The sequence below is a fragment of the Nicotiana sylvestris genome, chromosome 3 (genome assembly GCF_000393655.2).
Source record: "Nicotiana sylvestris chromosome 3, ASM39365v2, whole genome shotgun sequence".
Taxonomy (NCBI): domain Eukaryota; kingdom Viridiplantae; phylum Streptophyta; class Magnoliopsida; order Solanales; family Solanaceae; genus Nicotiana; species Nicotiana sylvestris.
In genome coordinates this window covers 26,677,343-26,698,109 of record NC_091059.1, presented here as the reverse complement: position 1 = coordinate 26,698,109, position 20,767 = coordinate 26,677,343, and positions in this window count along the sequence as shown.

Sequence of the window (20,767 nt, the reverse complement as noted above, 5' to 3'; positions counted from 1 at the left end):
ATGGAGGTTGCCTACGTATCTCACATCCAGTGAGAATAAACCCGTGTAGTTCTATAAAACTGGGTACCTTTTTTTTAAATGAAAATTAATCTTTTACAACTCACACGAGACTACTACAATATATATATATATATATATATATATATATATTTAAAAAAGGTTTATTTGCACTAAACTAGGAGAATGGTTCCCCCTTTTTTCTTTTTTTTTGTTAATTATTCCGCTACACTAATTTTCTAAAGCCCATCGACAATGCAGTAAGCCTTCCAAATGATGTATCAAGTATCACATATATGAACATGATGGTCTCAAATAGGATACCCGTCTTATACGGACCCGGCCCTTGTGTCGAGTTTTGCTAAGTCAAATGCACAAGATGCACATAGAGCGAACCTACTAGGAAAATCCAGCATGAGGTTTTGTTCTTCTAGGTTTAAATCTTATTGGAGAAGGTATCTAGACTGGCTTACTCTAGGGGACAACTCGAGCCGAGGAGGGTCAGCGTACCGGCAGCATTGCTTTTCGGTTTTGCTGGTGGTGCTCTCCGCCTAAAACATGTGTGACTAAAAATCCTTCACCGGGTGACAAGCACCTCGACTATCTCAAAGAAAGCGGGCTATGTCAAGCAAATGCCCAATTTTTAATTTCAAGAAGACTCAAAGAGGGTGCGTGAGAAAACAGTTTATATGTGCAGTTCAACAATATCAAAACGGTAAAACATCGAACAGGTAGCACATTGCACAAATAAATCACAATATATACAAAATTAATAAAGCCAAATAAAAAGTCAACATGTACAAGCTCGAATTCTGGTTGTCCCCAGCAGAGTCGCCAGAGCTGTCACACCCCTTTTTACCCCCCAAAAATGAATGATGTTGTTGTGGATTTGTGGGTTAAAGAGTTTTTCCAATTAAGTGACAATTTTGAAATAGGGATTATTTTATTGTTCAGAGTCGCCACTTGGAATCTATTTTTGGGTGTTCCAAGTTACCTTTTATTTTAATCCCTTATTCAAAGGAAAATTCGACTCTTTAATTATTGGTCTGCGAAAATAAAGTCCGGGTAAGGAGTTTTGTTGACCAGGGAGAAGGTGCAAGGCATTTTCCGAGTCCCATGGATCTAGCAGGGTCGCTTTATTGACTTAAAACTTGGCTTGAATTAATTTTGGACAAACTGTGATTTATATGATTTTCATGTTTTACCTATTCGCTTTTTTCTCTTGGTTATTAGAATTATTAAAAAATATTTGAGTAATAAGATGTCATAATCACACTACGCAGGCGAATGCGTGATCAAGATAAAATTGATTTAGTCATAACAGCGCTATGCAAGCGAATCTGCAGTCATGGCAAAGAATTATTAACATGTTATTACATTTGAAAAAAATTGCTACATTTGAGAAAATTAATCCAATTTTTGAAATTTATTAAATGTCTTCTACCACACTACGCAAGCGAATCCGCGATTATGATAAAAAGATTTAGAAATTAATTAAAACTATTGAATATGATATGAAATTGATGAGTTAACTTATTAATTGTTAAGCATCACGCTACGCAAGTGTGTCCGCAAATAAAAAATAAGATTAATTGACTTATCATAATTGCGCTTCGCAAGCAAATCCGAAATCATGATAATCAATTATTTGTAGTATTTTGGGGAAATTACAACATTTGAGAAGATTAATTCTTGAAAATTATTAAAAGTCAAATACCACACTACGCAAGCGAATCCGCAATTTTAGCAAAGGATTAACTAAATTAAAAATTAACTAAAACTAATGGGCATGGTATGAAGTTATTAATTTATCGAATATTAAACATCACGCTACACAAGCGAATCCGTGAATGTATTGTTAGAAATAATAATCAAAATTGGCTTTGAGGCGTGAAAATCGACTGTCCTTAAAGAGTTATCGCCTGTATACTAATTTAGGGAAAATACAAAATAATTCTCTTCAGGATACAACAAAGCCTGCAATAACACTTGTAATTTTCTATTTCACTTCGTTGGAATTATTGTGTATTTATAGGCAACTAACAGACCTTTTTCAGAAAAGATGTCTTCTTTTACAAACAGACACGACTATTTATTCGAATTTTGAATTTAAAATTCAAACTTTAGGATCTCGTGCCTGTAGAGTCAATCTCATGCCTGTTGAGTCAGTCTCGTGCCTGTTGAGTCAGTCTCGTGCCTGTTGAGTCAATCTCGTGCCTGTTGAGTGTTATTTCATCATGATCAGTTCCAAGGCTAACAGGCACGGTACGAGTAAGGTCAGTCCCGAAGGTATTTCACATAACAGGCACGGAACTTCTTTCTTCCGATGTGGGAAGAATCCCACTTCCAACTAGCCAATAACAAACTATCTTACAATCCCCCACTAGTTTGTTATTTCACTTCATAAAACTTGTGAATAATTGAAAGTATCTTTTACAGATTTGAACTTTCCTTTAGTGTAAGTATATTAAAGTTTTGACGAAGTTAATGGTATCTTAAGATTTGAACCACAACTCCTTGTACCAAAACCGAAAGTACCACACACACAGCGTTATCTAGTATCTTAGAAAATCCAGTATTCGCTTTAGCATGTTTACGGCCATGTGCTCATCCTAAATTCATGAATATTTACAAGATCAACCCTTTAAATCTTGCTAGAAGAGGCACCACTTCAATATTCATATAGGTGGAATTAGTTACTATGTCTCTGTTACTCCAGACATTAATAATTCCATTAAGATTAATCAACCTCTTCATGTAATAGTATGCACTTTGGAGTTTGTCTGTATGCCCCTGTTATAACAAACATTTAACAACTCCTTAACTCCTCATATAACAGTAAGTAGTACAATATAATTAGGGCTCCTAAAGAGGAGATCAGTGCTTAAACAATACAAGTAACTTATTATTACCCATTGAACTTATATTGTTAGAGTGTATACTAACTCAAAGTGGGGTTCCTATTCCTTGTATTTAATTTAAAGGTCTCAGCCCCATCCCTCCACAAGTTTGTTGTACTACATCTCTTCCTAATGGCTTCATAAGTGGATCAGTCAAATTCTTATTTGATCTCACATATATTATAGTTATAGCTCCATTTGTAATTAATTCTCGTATATAAGCATGTCTCAAGCTTATATGTCTCGATTTCCCATTGTATATTTTATTGTAAGCAACACACATTGTAGTCTCACTATCACAGAATATGGAAATGGCTGGCATAGGTTGTGGCCACAACTTTATATCAAGTAACATATTCCTCAGCCATTCTGCTTCTTTTCCAACAGCTGCTAATGCAATAAATTCAGATTCCATAGTAGAATGAGAAATACATGTTTGTTTCTTGGATGCCCAACTAATGGCTCCACCGCCTAGAGTAAATATCCATCCTGATGTGGATTTATTATCATTAACACTTGTAATACAACTCCCATCAGAATATCCCTCTAATACATTAGGAAAACCATTATAGCAAATGCCTAAGTGCTTTGTATATTTTAAATATCCAAGTACTCTACTTATTACTTTCCAATGATCATTACCTGGATTACTGGTAAACCTTGAAAGTTTACAAATAGCAAATGCAATGTCGGGTCTAGTGCAATGCATTGCATACATCATACTACCTATCGCACTTGCATACTCCAACTGTGCTACTGCTCTTCCAGTATTTGCAGTTAGCTTAACACTAGAATCATAAGGAGTATTATACCCCTTTATTCCTAAATGACTGAATTTAGTAAGGATTTTATCTATATAATGTGCTTGTGACAAAGTCACTTGCTTGTTATCTCTTTTGACCTTGATTCCCAAAATAGTATCAACTTCATTTAAATCCTTCATTTTAAAAACTGAGGTTAGATACTTCTTGGTCTCGGTAATTCCTTGTAGATTCGTACCAAAAATCAGCATGTCATCGACATATAAACAAATTATTACTCCATATTCTTTTGTAAATTTAGAGTAAATGCACTTGTCTGCATTATTATGTACGAATCCGTTTGATAGTATTACACTATCAAACCTTTCATTCCACTGTTTAGGCGCTTGTTTAAGACCATAAAGAGACTTTATCAATTTACAAACTTTTTTCTCGTTTCCCGGAAGAACAAAACCTTCAAGTTGTTGCATATATATTTCTTCACTAAGGTTCCCATTTAAAAAGGTTGTTTTAACATCCATTTGATGTACGTAAAGATCATAGATAGAGGCCAAGGATAAAAGGACTCTAATGGATGTTATTCTTGCAACAGGAGCATATGTATCAAAATAGTCTATGCCTTCCTTTTGAGTGAAACCTTTTGCAACTAATCTTGCTTTGAAGGTTTGGACAGAACCATCTGTATTGTACTTTCTCCTAAAGACTCACTTACAACCTATAGGTTTTGATCCAAGAGGAAGATCAACCAAAACCCAAGTGTTGTTGGATATAATTGAGTCCATTTCATCATTATTGGCCTCTTTCCAAAAGGCAGCGTCTCTAGAAGATATTGCTTCTTGAAACGTCTTTGGGTCTTCTTCAACATTTAATACAATAGGAATTTGATTACAAACGTTTGTCCTATCTCCTTCAACAAGAAATACTATAGATTGTGAAGAAATAAAATCAGAACCAAGATGTTTTTCTTTTCTTATTCTTTGGCTTTTCCTTGGTTCTATCTACATATCATCACTTCTTTCCTTAGTTTTAATAATTTCAGAAAGCGACAATTTATTAGCATCAATACGTTTTCCATTTATTTCAGTCATTTCATCAACATTGTCATTTATAAATCTACTTTTAATAAATTCAACATGTATAGATTCTATAATGACGTTAGATTCTAGATCTAGCAGTCTATAAGCTTTGGAGTGTTGTGCATATCCTACAAAAACACTTTTAATTCCTCTAGGACCCAATTTTGTTCTTTGATGGTCAGGTACTCTATAATAGGATATACACCCCCACACTTTAAAATAATTTAAATTTGGTTTTCTACCATTCCAAAGCTCATAAGGCGAAATATGCATACTTTTTGAAGGTACTCTATTTAAAATATAACATGCAGTTAGTAGTGCTTCACCCCATAAATTATGTGGCAGATGTGCATTAAGTAACATAGCATTAACCATATCCACCAAAGTTCTATTTTTTCTTTCCGCTAACCCATTTTGTTGAGGAGTATAAGGGGCACTCATTTGATGTATTAGGCCATGCTCTTCACAGAACTTATTAAATTCGTTAGGAAAATATTCTCCGCCTCTATCACTTCGAATAATTTTAATTTTCCTACTCCTTTGATTTTCCACAACAGACTTGTATTCTTTAAACTTTTGAAAAGCTTCGTCCTTAGTTCTAAGTAGGTAAACATATGTAAATCTAGAGAAGTCGTCTATAAAAGTAATAAAATATCTTTTGCCTCCTCTAGTTAATTCTCCATTTAATTCACACAAGTCTGAATGTATTAAATCTAATAGTTCTGTGGATCTTTCAACTTTACGAAATGGTTTCTTTGTCATCTTTGCTTGTATGCAAATTTCACATTTTATATGTTGAGTTTTACATGAGATATAACCATTTTTGGACATATAATTCAAGGAGCCAAAATTTAAATGTCCTAGTCTAGCATGCCATAAACAAGAATCAGACTCAACGATGTAAGCAGAAACATAATTTATTTCATTAATACTCAATTTGAACATGTCGTTACAGTTATAGCCTTTTCCAATAAAAACTCCATTCTTAGACACTATTACATGATCAGACTCAATAACTATCTTGAAGCCTTTCTTTGATAGCAAAGCAGCGGACATTAAGTTTTTCTTCATATCAGGAACATGATACACATTCAGTAACGTCAACTTCTGGCCAGATGTGAAGTTAATCTCAATACTTCCTTTTCCAGCAACATCTGCCGCAACATGGTTTCCCATCAAGACTTGTTCAGAATCCTGCACTTCTGCATATGTCTTGAACATCTTCTTGTCATAACAGACATGAATAGTAGCACCCGAATCTAGCCACCAGTCTTGAGTATTTGTAGCAGCGGTAGCCACATTCAACTCTGTGACCATACCAATTTGCATTGCGGAAACCATGGCAACCAGTCCTTGGGCAGAATTTTCCACTACGTTTGCCGTTTCAGAATTTCCAGATTTTTCAATCTTTCCAGACTTTTCGGTATTGAAATTTATTCCTGCCTTTCTATATATACAATCCCGAATCATATGGCCTTTCTTTGCACAATAATGACAACTAAAGTTCTTTCTCTTTTTAAAAGAAGACTTTTTGGAAACTTTCAGATGTTTGTTCCCACTTCCTGAACCATTCTGACTGACAAAATAGACTGCAGAACTCGAAGGCTGACTAATAGCATCACGAGCACGAGTCTCACTTTCAATTTGAATGTGAGTACGAAATTGTTCCACAGTCATTTTATCCATAGAATGTAGGATTTTCTTTCTATAGTCATTCCAAGAGGAAGGCAATTTCGAAAGAATAGCACCTATTTGAAGTGCATCAGGAATTTTAACTTCAAGATCACTTAGTTTTGATACTAAGATTTGCAGTTCATGAATCTGATCCATTATAGGCCTAGTATCAAATATTTTAAATTCAAAGTACTGCAGAGCCAGGAATTTGTCAATACCTCATTTTTCATTCTGGTATGCAGTTTGTAGAGCAGTCCAAATCTCTCTTGGCGACTTCAGATTGCAGTAAAGATCATAGAGTCGATCTGTCAAAGTATTCAGAATATGGCCGCGACACAGCAGTTCATCATGTTCTCATTTCTTCCTTGACTACGTCAGAATCTTCTGTTGTGGGCTCAGGCATCGGAGGCAAGGCAGAATCAAGAACATAGTAGATATTGAGAGCGGACAACAAGAATATCATCTTGTCTCTCCAACGGGTAAAGTTCGTTCCATCAAAGCGATCAAGTTTGATGAACTCCTTCGGATTCTCAACAATAGACATCAATTTCTCCATAGCAGATGTCACGACCCAAATCCCGGTCGTGATGGCGCCCAGCACACTACTAGGCAAGCCCGACCATTATTCAACACCTAACCCAATTTATCAAAAATAGCGAAAAGAAATATCAATTAAGCAAGATTAAAGTATTGAAGAATTTAACAAAATACACAATATAATCTCACTAGGACCCGGTGTCACAAATCTGAGCCTCTAGAATACAGAATATCATCTTAATACATGGTATATCCAAAGTCTGATAATGCGGAAATAAAGAGATAGGATAGGAGGGAGAAGATCAATGGCTGCGAACGTCATGCAGCTACCTCGATACTCCCGGTAGCTGGATCTGCTGATCAACTGGATCTACTGAGCTTGAGACTGCCCTGGATCTGCACACAAGGTGCAGGGAGTAAAGTAGTACTCTGACCCAGTGAGTAATAAAAGTAACTACAGTCCGAAGATAAGAAAATCCAGTAAATACACAAAGTAAGCTAAAATCCAAATATACAGCAACATATGGAACTAAGCAACTAAACAACAGTATAAATACAAATACATGAATGCAATGCAATGCATATGATGGTACATTCCAGTACCCACTGCGACGTGCAGCCCGAGCCATCCATATTTATTTATCGTCGACGGCGCTCACTAGGGGTGTGTACAGGCTCCGGAGGGGCTCCTACAGCCCAAGCGCAATATCTTGGTCAGTCATTGTTACCTGACCGGTCAGCCCATTGTTACCTGACCAATTTACATCATACAGTGTCATTGTTACCAGTGTTTCAAGTATATCATACAGTGTCATTGTTACCACTGTTTCAAGTATATCATACAGTGTCATTGTTACCACTGTTTCAAGTCACTTTATAATCAGTCCAGAAAATAATATAATAAGACCCTTGGGCATTTACAAAATAGAAGTTTCTAGCCCGAAATACATTTAAAATGTCATTTGAGCTTTCAACACTTAGAATTACGGCTGAGTTTGCAAAACAGTAATTAAAACCTTGGACTGAAATTAAATGATATGCAAATCATGCTAAGCAGTAATATTAATCCCCTAAGGATTCTACAAGTCGGCACAATGCCCCCAAACGTGGCGTTAAGCCCAAATATCATCAATACATGTGTGTATCAGTCGCCAACATATTATAAGTATCAATACAATGTGCGAATCAGTCATCAATATACTATAATTATCACTCGGGATGGACCAAGTCACAATCCCCAATCATATACAACCTCGCACCTGCCATGGGATGCGTGTCACGCCTCAATATAGCGTTACGATGTGAAAGTCCGGGGTTTCAAACCTCAGAACAGCAGTTGCATCAATTACTCACCTCGAACCGGCCGTAGACTAGTCCGCAATGCCCTTTCCTATTGAATCGACCTCTTCGCGCGTCGAAGCTAGTCAAAACCACAACTAATCCATTACTATGTGCTAAAGAAACATAACACAATCGAAAATACTAGAAAAATACTAAAAATCACGAAGTTGGCAAAACCCGAGCCCCCGGCTCACTTCTCGAAAAATTACGAAAGTCACATCACCGGATTTCTCGTCTCGCCACGAGTTCGTACATATAAAATTTACCAAAATCGGAGTTAAAATGACCCCTCAAATCTTCATTTTAGAATTTCAATCTCAAGCCCTAATTTCTTATAATTTGGCTATGTTTTCATGGATTTCAAGGATGATTCTTCAATAAAATCATGTATTTAACTCATAAAACTTACCTCCAATCGATCTCAGTTGAAACTCCCTTCAATCCCCATCCAAAAGCTCTCAAAATGACTGAAAATTGTGGAAAAATGACCCAAAATCGGATATAAACTCACTGCCCAGATTTTCGGAATTACTCTTCACCCGCGCGGTACTGTTCACGCGCGGGTTACTGTCCACTGCTGCTAAAAAAATACACCAGCAGCCAATTTAAATTGCGGCACAACTATTTTTCACTAAAATGGCTCTAACTCCATCATACGAACTCGGAATTAGACGATTCTTGTTCCCATGAGTCACAAATAACAATACGAACACAAATTTCAATAGAAACTCAATTCGGAGCTCATTTGCCCAGTGCGATATCCATTTCGCTCGTTAAACAATTACTCATGTTTCGCGTCAAAAACCCAATCGCGACTTGATGAAATTAGACCAAAATTTCCAGATCAGTCCTATAATTCGTTATCAAAATTCTGGAAGTCTCGGAATCAAATTTGGATCTCTAGAACTAAAAATGAACCTTTAGATCATTACATTTATGCTCAAAACGGCAAAAATCTTCCAAAAACTCTTCCAAAATTTGTCCGAGCCTCATGGGATCCCAACAAAGTATACTAACAAGTCCCATAATATGACACAAACTTAGTTGTTCCTTCGAATCACCAAAAACAACACAAAAATACTAAATTCACCTCGGATTCAAGCCTATGAACTTTGAAACTTCAAATTTTCACATCTGATGTCGAAACACGTCAAAACTAGTCCGAATGAACTCAAATTTTGCAGACAAGTCCAAAATGACATAACAAAGCTAAAGCAACTCTCGGAATTCCATTCCGATCCTCGGATCAAAATCTTACCTATCTACCGGAATTCGCTAAAATACTAACTTTGCCGATTCAAGCTTAATTCTACACCGGTCATCACAAAAATATTCCGGACACACTCCTAAGTCCCAAATCACCTATTAAGGCTATCCGAACCATAAAATTTGCATTTCGAGCGCTCTAACACATAAGTCAATATCCGGTTGACTTTCCAACTTAAGCTTCCCTAAAAGAGACTAAGTCTCAAACCTTACCAAAATCATTCAGGAATGACTTCAAATTTTGCACACAAGTCACATTCGACATTACGGACTTGCCCCAACTTTTGGGATCGCATTCCGACCCCGATATCAAAATTTCCACTTCCGGTCGAATTTTCTCAAAAACCTTCAAATTTCTATATTTAGCCAAACGGCTCCAAAATGACCTACGGACCTCCGAATTCATTTCCGATCGCGCTCCCAAATCCAGAATCACCATACGGAGCTACTCCCAGTCTCGGAATTCCAAACAAACATCAATAACACTGAAATGCATTTTAAGCCAAACTGATGCAATTTCTTCTAAAATGCTATCTTCCACAATAGGCGCCAAAACGCTCCCGGGTTATCCAAAACCCGATCCGGGCATACGCTCAAGTCCGAAATCATCATACAAACCTACTGGAACCTTCGGATCCCAATTCTGAGTTCGTTTACTCAAAATTCCAACTCTAGTTCATTTCTTCAATTTCAAGCTTTCAAAATGAGAATTTCCATTTAGATTTGACTCCAAACTTCCTGAATTTTAATTCTGACCATACACACAAGTCAATATACCTGATATGAAGCTGCTCATGGCCTCAAACTGCTGAATGACGCGCCGGAGCTCAAAATGACTGATCGGGTCGTTACAGCAGAATAACTCTTTAAGATTGTTAGAAATAATAATCAAAATTGGCTTTGAGGCGTGAAAATCGACTGTCCTTAAAGAGTTATCGCCTGTATACTAATTTAGGGAAAATACAAAATAATTCTCTTCAGGATACAACAAAGCCTGCAATAACACTTGTAATTTTCTATTTCACTTCGTTGGAATTCTTGTGTATTTATAGGCAACCAACAGACCCTTTCAGAAAAAATGTCTTGTTTCACAAACAGACATGGCTATTTATTCGAATTTTGAATTTAAAATTCAAACTTTAGGATCTCGTGCCTGTTGAGTCAGTCTCGTGCATGTTGAGTCAATCTCGTGCATGTTGAGTGCTATTTCATCATGATCAGTTCCGAGGCTAAAAGGCACGGTACGAGTAAGGTCAGTCCCGAAGGTGTTTCACATAACAGGCACGGAACTTCCTTCTTCTGATATGGGAAGAATCCCACTTCCAACTAGCCAATAACAAACTATCTTACATGTAAAAGTTAAAGCGTGCCTACTAGTTGCTTAGCGCTTTTGAGAAATATTAAACTAATTAATTAAAAGGTCTCAAGTTATTTGGCTAACTGCTTCGACTAAAGCTTATGTGGCTCAAATAATTCAAACTCGCCCATGACACCGACGTACAAAAATATCACGAAGAAGTATTCATATGGAACAAACGACACCCAAAGAATGGTTACATAAGCAAGTTACAAGAATGAATTAAAGCTAAAAAGAGCCATTTAAAGTTCTTAGTTTTCAAAGATTCAACACAAGGAAACACTCCCGCTCCAATCAAAATTTTAACAAAAGGAGTATTTTTCTATAATCACAACTAACGTATTATTAACTACATTCTAGCATTTAACAAAGATAAAAATAAAATAATTAGCTCCATTTTTCTCAAGTATAGGTGATATGTGTCTGACGTGGAATACTAAAGAACCAAAGATAGTTTTTTTTGACTTAGTCGAAACTCAAAAACTCCAAGAATAAACTATTGACTCAACCTAAGAAAAGAAAAAAAATCTTTTCAAACATTGAACTTATTTAACAGTAACATTTTCATCCTTTAAGAAAGATGAAATTTAAGAAATTTGGCTCAATAGTAACAAGAATGAGTTCAAAATATTTTAGTTTTCAAACAGATATGGTTCATAAGAAGCCTAACGCATACGACCAAAACTTAACACCACAACATGCCAAAACAACAGTTAGTTTCCCATCAAACACATAGTCCTTACTTAACCTTTCATTACTCACTTTTATCATAAATTAAAAGAGAGGAAAATGGACAAAACGTGCTACTTTATCTTAATAAAAGCTCGAGCCATCAAATGTCAATTGCAGCGGAAGACATTTGCTCTTAGTATCGACCGAGAAAAATTATATATGGTTCTAAATTATTTAACTCAAACTAAACCACTTTTATGAACTCAAATGACATCAAAGATTCATAAATATTAGGTAAAGGCTGATTCAAAACAAAGCAAGCAGATTCAATAAACATTCAAAAACACTCATCATTATTCAAACACAAAGATGAGGAGTCAAGATATATCTCAAGCTGCATGCTCATTATGATAAATGTTAAAATTATACTAAGGAGTTGATAGGATTACCTATGCACAGCAGAATCCTTACAATAAAAGAAAGAAACCTAGCAATGGATAGCTCTGAAGTTATCTACTCAATGAACACAACAAGAACTAGCAAACCGCAGCAGTCAACGGCAACTTAAACCAAATGAAACCCATAAATCAACAAGCTTGAAGAACCAAAAGAACCAAGGGAGACTACAAAACCTTTCTTTTTGCTTTTCTAAAACAATTTTTTTTTGATGAAAGGTTGCTGAAGTTTCTTTTATCTTTTCATCTCCAACTTTCTATTCCCTTTTTTTGAGTGTAAGATGAGTAAAGATGTTCAAAGTATATGTAAACATGTTCAGAATATGTATGATAGATGGAGTGTCTTTTACAAGAGAAGAACCAAGGCCTTCATGATTGAAAATCTGTCCAAAGGATGGATTTTCCACCTAAAATCTATCCCAACTATTCAAAGGAGAGATTTTTGGTCAAAAATCTGTCCAAAAGACAATTGTTTCACCAACTATGAACTGTGCTAGGAGAAGTGTACTCCAAACAGCCCTTTAAACAGTAAAAAGCAGCCAAACAAGTACCCTATACTCAAGTATTTCTTACTACTTCAGTTTTTAATCAATACATGACTTATTTAAGCTGAAAACTCAAGCTAAAATCATGCTCAAAGAAAGATAAGGTCAAGCTTAACAAATCATTTAATGAACCGACTAAACCCGATGAATTAAACAATCCACCAATTTGAATCGAATCCATCATTTATAGTCGCGATTAACTGAATATTCAAACAAACGACCAAACAATCGAACGGCTAGGTCGAGGAACAAATATCTAAGAGTAACAAGCACGAACAAACAAACAATCGACCGGCTAGGTCGATAAAACTAAAAGTTCAGTAATAACAAATGCATATGAAATAGTCGACCAGCTAGGTCGAAGAACCAGAAATCAAAACTGGCGAACTATATACGAGCTAATCGACCGGCAAGGTTGGAAAAAAACTAATTTAAAGTTATGAAGAAACATGTGATTTCAGAATACAACGAATTACTGAAATAAAATATACTGATAATACAACTAATAGAATCATGACTATGATTAATCCCTAAACCTAATGACAAATACACACAAAGAATCAGAGAAGAAGAAGAAGAAGAGAGAAAAAAGGATGAAAGAGGGAATAGGGTTATACCAAACGATGGAAGCCGATGCCAAATCAAATGAGGAGATGCCAAGCAAGACGAGTCTTGACTGTCTGTGACATTAAAGCGCATGTTTCCTTTTAGCAGGCGCCAAAACAAACAAGGTTTGGCGTCGTGCTAGAAGGAAACAGGTTCCTTTACGTCGAGATGAAGCTAGAGTGGAGAAACAGTGGTGGTCTTGGGTGGTGGAGCAGCGGCGCTAGCATGAGGTGAGGCATAGGGTTTTGAGGATTTTGGGGTATAGAATGGGATAGAGGAGGAGGAGAGGAGGAGCTAGTGAAATTTTGAAGGGTTTTGGCCGGCGGCGTTACTAGGGTTTGGGTTTGTCAGTTTTTGGTGGAGATTTGGGGAATTTGGGTTGTAGGTCTAGAAAGAGGGTGAGTAGAAGAAGAGATGATGAAATTTTGGGGTTGTTTGGGGTTCGTTCGCCAGCAGTGGCGATTTCCGGCCGGCAGAATAGTGGTGGCGGGCGGCGGTGGTGAGAGGTCCTGGGAGAGAGGCGAGAGAGAGAAGATAGAGGAAGGAAATAGGAATTAAGGGGAAAATGGAGGTATTTTTCTGAGATATGGGGCTTTAAATACCTAGTTGGCGAATGAATTTGGACCGTCGGATCAAGTGAAATTGAATGGATGAGATCCAATCTTACTCTACTAAACAAACGACGTCGTTTTGTTACCATGCTCAACAGACCCACAAATGGACCGGGTTTGTCATGTTTGGGCCGTCGATTTGGGGCCAAATTTGTCCAATTTGGCTAAAAATACCACTTAGCCCAATTTTTAGTCCCCTTTAATTATACTATAGTCAATTTCTAAAAAACTACACAAACATATAATAAGCAGAAGAAAGAAAAAATAAAAGAAAAGCAAAAAGCAAAAATTAGGCATTTACAAGTGCAGCTGACAATATTGTGAAGCAGGCTCTTGCTGCTTGGGGAGACTCCTCGAGTGAATCAGAAAGGAAACCAGATGTAGAAAACAACTCTATGATGGCAGTAGAAACTGAAGCAACAAAATATGACTCACTGTTTGCGCTGATGGCTCAGTCTGACGATGATGAAGAGGATGAAAATGATGAGGTAAATTTCAGGGATGTTCAGATAAATCTGAAATCCTACTCTTCTAAGAAGTTAAGGTCATTAGCAAATGTTCTAATTGATGCATATTATAGCCTTATTAATGATAAGGAGATCTTTGTGAACACCTAATTTTTGCACTATTTTAACACCTCCTAAGGTTATTAGTATTTTGTTATTTTAATTGTTTTTCTCAATTTTTGTGTTTTTAATTACATATTTCCTATCATAAAATACTAAAAAAAAGTTCTTTCTTTATTTGTGCTTTTTAAGAATTAACTAGTTGTTTACTTGGTGAATTAATCTAGTTAATTTTTCATTAAAATAAGTTATTTAATTAATTTATTTGTTTAAAATTAGTTTACTAAGTAGGATTAAGATAAAATGGGCTAAAATTAAAATGATCAGGTGGCTAAGAGTGTAATATCATGTTTAATTGAGTGGCTGCTAGGAAAAAAATTCAAAACAACGTAGTTTCAATGTAAAACTACGTCACTTTGTTTAATAAAATCAAGATGAAATTTGAGCCCTCCCTTATCCTTGATCCAATGGACTAGATTTAATTCCACTTGGCATATAAAAGGCCCAAAAATCAGATTTCTGACCTCATTTCACTCTCCCAAACCCTAGAGACCCATTCTCCTCTCTTCTTCTTCTTCCTCTACCGCCGCTGGTCCATCCCCACGACGGCACCACCGCCGTCCTCTGGTGGCCAAACACCCTCCAACCAACGCCAATCTCTTCCTCTCCTCCTCTTCTTCATGAATCCACGAACCAAATCCCTTGAATCCTCACCAATCTCCATGAATCTAAGAAAATCCGAAACCCTAGCTGCCACTTTTTTCATAAATTCGGGAAGATTGAGACCTTTTATCCACTTAATTTTAACATACATAGATAGAGCTCAGCGAGGGCTATCATTTGTCATTGGCCTTAACCCGAAACTCCGGCGACCGGAATTCCGGCGACCCCGCTGCCCGCCGCCACTACTTCTCCTTTTCTATTTTTTTCATCTCTTTTTTCGATCCAAAGGCATTTGTTTCCTTTTGGCAAGACGCGAGAATCTATTGGTTTACCGTCTGCCAAAAAGAAACATGCGCCTCGGGATCAGACAGTCACCAATTGGCATCCCCTGCATCTTCTTGTGGCTCGAACAATGTCAAATGCCCTCGATTGGTATAAACCTTATTTACTTTTTATCTTCTCTGATTTTTTGCTTTTGCAATTAGTATTAGTTTTAAAAGGTTTAACTTCTATTAACGTCGTTGTTGTTTATGTGCAATTGAGTATTAGTTTTGAATTATATGTTACTTTATAAATGCGAATTTTAGTTCTTCGACCTAGCTGGTCGAGTAGTTCGTTATTGTCTATTAGTTCTGATTTTTAGTTCTTCGACCTAGTCGGTCGACTATTTTGTGTGAATTTGTTAGTTTGAATTTTCCGTTTTCCAACCTAGCTGGTCGATAGTTAAGTGTTTTATGCTAGTTTCATGAAAATTCAAAAGATTAGTTGAATCGTTTATTTAGCTGAGTTTACTCGTTGTTCGATAGTTTACCAATATTCGATTAAGTTTTGTTTTGGGCAGTTTTTCCTTATTCCAATCACCCATTGTTAGTTCTCATTAATCGATTAGTTTTAGTTTAGTTTGTTCGGGTACTTAGTTCAATTGCAATTGAAGTCATGCCCTACCTTTGCCTATTCATAGTTGGTTTGAGTATAAGTGTGTTAGCTTGAATTTCATTCATGATAAAAGTTGAATACTTGAGTATATGGTACTTTTTTGATTGCCTTTTACTGTTCAAAAGTTGTTGGAGTACAATACTCCAAAATTCTGTCCATAGTCGGTAAAAGGGACTGTATTTGGATAGATTTTTTGACCAAAAAACTGTCCTTTGAATAGTATTGGACAGATTTTGGTAAAAAATTCATCCAAATGACAGATTTTCAATGATACATGCTTTACTTTCTCTCTTATAAAAGGGGAGGTCTTTCCTCACTTTTGGATATAAAAAAAAGGGACTAAAAAATAGAACACAACTTAGAGTAAAAAATCAGCAGTTGAATACCTATAGTATGCTGAATTTCAGAGCTTTGTGAACTACTATTTGAGTGTAAAATCTTTCACAAAAAAATAAAAAAGGTCTTTTGGGTAGTCTGTGGAGCCATTAGCTTCTGTTTCACGTGTCTTTGCTGGGCACTTTCTGGGCCATTTCTCTAAGGTTCGCTGCGGCTATTGCTGTCTTTTGTAGCCGTGTCCGTGTTCTTATTTGATCCAAAGTTCGACATTGCTGCTAGTAGTAGGAGTTGCTACAACTAGGCAATCTTTAAAACTATGTATCTACACCTCTTTGAATGAAAGAGCTTTGAGTATACTTGCAATCTCTTTTGATTGTTTCTGGCTATAAGATTCTTCTATACTAATGCATGGATTTAAGTCCTTTTATTGCTATTGTGTCAAATTGTCTGGAAACAATATCTTTGAAGTTATGAATCATTTTTCATGAGCTAGTTATTGTTAGTCTATTCTAGTTAAAAAGGAGAATTTTGTATGTATATTTTCTTAAAACACGCAGTTGTGCATGTTTGAATAAAAAATTTATACTTTTGCATTTAAAGGTCCAATTGAGTTGATGTTAACATAATCATGTCAAAGAGGATGCATGTTATTCTGGTGACATGTTTTAATGGTATCAAAACTTTGTTTCAATATAATGAGCCAGTGGTCCTTGTTGGAATTCATGAGCCAAAGTAACGTTTTCTCTTTTTTTTTTTTTTGCCCAATTTCATGCCTTTAATTTTCTTTATCTCTTGCTTGCTTATTGTTTCGGTTTCCTTTTAATGTAGTTAATAGCCTTGAGTCATAATATATTAATAGAGCAGGCCATGAATTCTATATTCAAGAATCAGTTTTTTTGTAGCTATCGAATATATATAGACAGGGAGATTCAAGAATCAGTTTTTTTTTGTAGCTATCGAATATATATATAGATATATATAATTTTATTTTGCTAGTCAGGTCCCAAAAACAATAAGCAGTTGGCCCATTTCATAAATAATTGAGGCACGTCTTGTATTTTTCTTAGATAAAAATGGACTCAGTGGCCCCATTGCGATGAAACTCAAGTTGGCCATGCTCTCAAATAAAATAAGTTGGCCCATATTTAAGTAAAAGTTGGCCAGCCTTTTACATTTTAATTTAGTCATAAAATTCTAATAATATGATTTTCTTAAATAACTTAATCATACTTAATAATTTAAACGCTCAGCAATTAGTAGGCACACTTTAATCTTTTTTTTGTTCATGCAATCACTCGCGTAGTGTGTTGTTCAGCATTCAATAAATTAATTCAATAATCTCATGCCATATTCATTTAGTTTTAGCTAATTTTTAATTTAATCGATCCTTTGCTAAAATTGCGGATTCGCTTGCGTGACGCGATAGTTAACACTTTTTTTTAATCTTCAAGAATTAATTTCTCAAATATAGAGTACTACAAATAGTTGATTGTCATAATTTTGGATTTGCTTGCAAGGCGAAATTATGATAAGTTAATTGATTTTGTTATTCGATCACGCATTCACTTGGCGTAGCGTGGTTATGACGATATAATTTATTCAAATTCTTTTTTTAATTTTAATAATCAAGAAATAAAAGCGGATAGGATAGAGCATGAAAAATCAAATAAAAACATAGTTTCTTCAAAATTAGTTAAAGCAAGTTTAAGTCAATCAAGCGACCGTGCTAGAACCATGGGACTCGAGGAGTGCCTCACACCTTCTCCCTGGTCAACAGAATTCCTTACCTGAACTTTATTTTCGCAGACCAATGATAAAAGAGTCAATTGTAACGACCCGACCGATCATTTTGAGCTTTTACACTTTGATCGCTAGTTCTCGGGCATGACTTGCCCCGTGTGATGTATTATGACTTATGTAAATAGTTGGATTTGGTTTTCAGGGTAATCATAAGGAATTTGGAAGAAAATAGTTCTCAGTTGAACTGAAAATTTGAAAGGTTTGACCAAGAGTTGACGTGTTTGTATATGATCTCGGATCAGGATTTTTATGATTTGGTTAGCTCCGTCAGGTGATTTGGGACTTAGGAGCGTGATCAGAATGCATTTTGGAAGTCCGTGGAAGGTTTAGGCTTGAATTGGTGAAATTGAGATTTCGGCATTTTTCGGTTGATAGGTGAGATTTTGATATAGAAGTCAGAATGGAATTCCGAGAGTTGTTGTAGATTCGTTATGTCATATGGAATATGTGTGCAAAATTTCAGGTCATTAAGACGTGGTTTGGTTGGGTTTTTTATCAAAAGCGTGTTTCGGAAATTTTTAGAAAACTTAGGCTTGAATTCGATGTGAATTAGTGTTTCAATATTGTTTTGAGCGTTCTGAAAGTTGGAACAAGTTTGAATGATGTCATGGGATATGTTGGCATGTTTGGTTGAGGTCCCGAGGGCCTCGGGTGAGTTTCGGGTGGTCAATCAGACCATTTGAGGTTGGGGAAAATTGCAGGTTTTGGCTCCTGCTCTATTGCAGGTGTTTCCTCTTCGTGATCGCGTGAAGAGGCTCGCGATCGCGTAGAGTTATTTTAGGGACACCCAGGTTTTCTCTTCGCGTTCGCATAGATCGGGTTGCGATTGCGTAGTTTTGTGTCGCTGTCAATCGCGGTCGCGTAGTTGGGAGATTCTGAGCATCGCGTTCGCGTGAGGGTGTACACGATCGCGTAGTGTAAATTGTGGGATGTGCTTCGCGATCTCGAGGGCTTTTCCGCGATCGCGATTAAGTAAAATTGAGTGCTAGGCAGAATGTTTTGAAAGCCCATTTCCGCGAATTTAAGGTTAAGTTCCTCCATTGTTGGTCGATTTTGAAGCTTTTGAAGGAGATTTGAAGAGGGATTCAAGAGATAACACCTGGAGGTAAGATTTTTGAACTCAATACTCGTTCATGTGTGAATTCCACCTAATTAATCATGGAACTAAGCCTAAAATTGAAGAACTAGGGCTTGAGAAATTGGACTTTTGATTTGGGATTTGAAGGACCTTTTGAGGTCGGATTTGAGAACTTTTGATATGTATGAACTCGTGGGGAGATAAGGAAATCTATTGACGTAAAAAAAAATTGAGTTTCGAGAAGTGGGTCCGGGGCTCGGGTTTTGGTAATTTCGGAATTTGTGCCCGATATTGATTGTTTTCGCTTGGGCTTTATTCCCTTAGCATATTGTGATGTATTCGTTCTGATTTTAGATAGATTCGACGCGCGCGGAGGCTAATTTGAGGGGCAAAGGCGTTGCGAGCTAGAGATTTCGCCGGTTTGAGGTAAGTAATGATTGTAAATACTGTCCTGGGGGTTTGAAACCCCGGATTACACATCGTTGTGTTACTTTGAGGTGACTTACATTCTAGATGACGAGCGTGGGGTAGAGCACCGTTGGGGATTGTGACCTAGTCCATCCCGAATGATTATTTTAACGAGTATTTGATAGTTAACTATTTGATGTTATTATACCTTGGGTTGTATGCCATGTTTGGGGCCTTGTGCCGACTTGCTGAGACCCTTAGGGGCATTTTGACTGATTTTCCTCACTTTAATTGTTAAAAATCATATCCTCAATCATGTTTTACCTGTTTACTGCTCGAATCTGACTTTATCATTATATTCAAAAAAATGTGGAAACTGTTTTGGGCTGAGTCCCCTGTGTTACTGATGGTCCGAGTAATTGTGAGATTGATGACTGAGATAGACCGAGGGTCTGATTGTGAAATCGATGACTGAGACAGACTGAGAGTCTGATGGTGAGGTTAATGACTGAGAGAGGCCGAGGGCCTAGTCGTGAGGATTATATATCTATGGATCGGGCTACATGTCGCAACAATATATACACATATGTATACGGATCGAGCTGCACGCCGCAACGATACTTATATGGATCGGGCTGCACGCCGCAGCGATATAGCGCTTGGGCTGTAGGAGCCCCTCCCAGAGTCTGCACACCCTCGGCGAGCGCCGTCGACAAAGTATATGGATCAGGCTGCACGCCGCAGCGATATATGGATCGGGTTGCACGCTGCAGCGGTTACTATAGGTACCTATTGAGCGTGAATGCCAAGTGCGAGACTGATTGGTAAGAGTTTAGTCCCGAGTGACAGAGAGGCTAGCCCGAGGGGCGATAGATATATATATATATATATATATATATATATATATATATATGCATATGAGTGATATTTCGCCTGAGAGGCCTGTTTATGGACTTATTGATTTCACTCCTCTTTAAAGTGAGTTTCTAGCGAATATGTTGATTTATTGACTGTTTTCACTCATCTTTATTTTGACCCTCTGTCGGAAAGTTGAACAAATGTTTTAAAACAACTTCTACTTAAACTAGGGTTTATGAGATGTTCAGAAATTAATCACCGATTTGGCTTTGGTTATTTCTACTGAGATTTTCAAGTTTTGGTGTGTTTATGATTACTGTTTTG